This window comes from Trichechus manatus, unplaced genomic scaffold (assembly GCF_000243295.1).
Source record: "Trichechus manatus latirostris isolate Lorelei unplaced genomic scaffold, TriManLat1.0 scaffold00099, whole genome shotgun sequence".
NCBI classification, from domain to species: Eukaryota; Metazoa; Chordata; class Mammalia; order Sirenia; family Trichechidae; genus Trichechus; species Trichechus manatus.
This window is the reverse complement of record NW_004444035.1, coordinates 796,808-799,720: the sequence shown is the minus strand read 5'-3', so window position 1 is coordinate 799,720 and position 2,913 is coordinate 796,808.

Sequence of the window (2,913 nt, the reverse complement as noted above, 5' to 3'; positions counted from 1 at the left end):
GTGTTGTGTAGTGTGGTGTGTGTGTATGTGAGTGTGATGTGTGCATGTGTGTGCGTGTGTGCATATGTACGTGGGTGTGTGCGTGGGTGTGGTGTAGTGTGGTGTGTGTGTGCCTGTGTGTGTGGTGTGTGTGTATGTGCATATGATGTTGAGTATGTGTAGCATGTATGTAGGTGTGGGTGTGGTGTGGTGTGTGTTGCACATGTGTGTGGTATGGTGTGTGTGTGGTAGGCAAAAATTGGATCATACTGAACATACTGTTTTATAACCTGAACTTAATACTTAGTAAAACTCTGAGATAAAGTAAATCAGTCCTCTTTTCCAGTCAATCTGACATTACCAACGTCTAAAAAAGAATGAGGAAAGTCAAAGTCAACCACCAGGATCCACAGAACGCAACTAATTCAAAACCGTGAGGCAGGAATTCTGGAGTTACCACCAGGCTAGAAAATGTGTTGCCATCTGAGGCATTGGCAGAGGAAAGAAAAGAGAGAGAAAGGGAGAAAAGAAAACGACATTCACAATCTGCCGACCGTCAGCCACTGCGTGCACCAGGCATTTTCCAGCTAAGAAGTGGCAAAAGGAAAAGCGATATGAAATTGAGAAATCAGCGTGAACTGCAGAGCAGCCAGACGCAGTGTCAAAGCATCCCAAGGGGTAGCAATGCACACAGGTTTTTAATCTAATGGAACAGATAATAATTTACTTTGAAAATAGAAATGTTCCAGACAAGTTCGATGTAAACAAATATTTTTATAATGCACTCGCTCAGTGCTTCTCAGCCCGGATGATGTTGTCCCTCCCCAGGGGAGATTTGGCAGTGTACGGAAACATGGTTTATCGTCACAATGGGGATGCTATCGGCATCTACTAGGTAGAGACCAAAAACGCTTCTAAACTTCCTACAATGCACAGGTCAGCCCCTACAACTAAAAATTATCAGCCCAAAATGTCTATAATGCTGAATCCTGCCCCAGGGGAACCCACACTCCTTAAAAAGAGTCATACTGTAAATCATTTCAGCAAAGTTTTTTCTTTTTTTAAAAACAACTAAACAGCTGAGACTGGAGCCCTGGTGATGGCCGCTCACCCAAAGGTCGGCAGTTCAAATCCATCCGCCGCTCCTTGGAAACCCTATGAGCAGTTCTACTCTGTCCTACAGGGTGGCTATGACTTGGAACCGACTCGAGGCAATGGGTTTGGTTTTGGGTTTTGGTTAAAAAGCTGATAACCACAGCCTCCCTTGTCTGCATATTCTGCCTTAAGACTGGCACATTCAGGTCTTCGGCAGAAAGCAGTTCCTCCTCTCAAACTTTGGAGGTAAGAATAGAAGGAGTAAGACAATAAGTGAGGATGGATAACAAGTGCTTATAGATAAACCTTAATTCTGGAAAATCTCTCTGGGAAAAATGGCTGCTGTGAAAGCATCTATGTGTGATGATCAATCCCATCAGAGCATAGGTGCTCTGCTCTACTGTGGAGCTCACACCCACTGCAGTGTGTCAGAGCTGGCTATACGAGGGGAGGTGAGTTCGGTTATTGGAAAGCTGTTCGCAGATTCCGTAGATGGCAAGATAGACTAGACCTCCTTCCAGAAGACAGGCAGGCCAGAGCAAACTCATGGCAAGGCTAGTCTGGGCTGAAGGTGAGAACCTCCACAATGCTACCTCCTTAGGCTTAACCTGGAGTTCCTGGGTGATGCAAACACTTAACATGCTCAGCTGCTAGCGCGAAGGTTGAAGGTTCAAGTCCAGCCAGATGTGCCTCAGAAGAAATAGTGACCTATTTCTGAAAAATCAGCCATTAAAAACCGTATGGAGCACAGTTCTACTCTGACACATGTGGGGGTCACCATGAGTCGGCATCAGCTCAAGGGCAACTTGTTTGTGTTTTGTTGTTGTTAGGCTTAAACTGGGGCATCCAGTTATGTGCTTCTCTAATCATTGACACCATCTGCAATATGAGTGTCCCGCCTATGTACCTAGTGAATAAAAATGAGTGGGGATTCTCTCACATCTCTCGTCAACAGCTCTGGTAATAGTGACTATGTGTTTAAATACAAAACAAGCACCTCAGTCTGCTTCTCAAGACCACCATCTCGGCCCACTCCTCTCTGCTCCCCTGTTATCAGTGGGTGATATTTGCAGAAGATCTATCTTGTTCCAAAGGATGACAGCAATGAAAACCCCCTCCTTCCTGCCCCATCTTTTTTGGGATTTGTATATAAAAACAAGATATGACAGGAGAGATAACTGCTAAGTAGTTCAGCTGATGCTTCCAAAAAGAGAAAAGACACCACCTCTGGTACATACACACACACACACACAACCAACAACCTTGATTAGACTCTGACTCATGGTGACCCCATGTGCATCAGAGTTGAACTGTGCTCCATAGGGTTTAACCAACAACAACCAGTGGTACATTTAGTAATGCAGGAAGAAATTCTAGGTCCCCACAGGGGTAAAAATTTAGCAAAGTCTTCCTACTGTCTGTTACTCTTGAATAAACTCCTACGGTCATCATCAATTCACCCACATCACACAGGAGGCTGTATCTGAGTCTAGAAGTCCTCCTCTACCGGGAGATAAATCGCTATCTCTGATCTTAGCTTTCTCCATTGTCTTTTATGCATCTGCATCTTAAACAGAGCCAAGTGAGTACCTCCAGCAAGTTTAGAAGTTTCAGTAACGAAATATGTTATGGAGTCTTAGGTTATTGAACAACTTTTGGTTGAATCTTAGGAATGTAAGAATAGGTATTGAATTGTCATCTCCTTTTAATGCATCCACCGAGCTAATCTTGGCAGCTGAAGCTCTCTACATGGGTCTATCACAAAGTTATTCAAAGCCTGTTACATCACCACAAGCTCCAAAGATTCTGGATTTTTCTCTTGTCAATCTTCTAGCACAC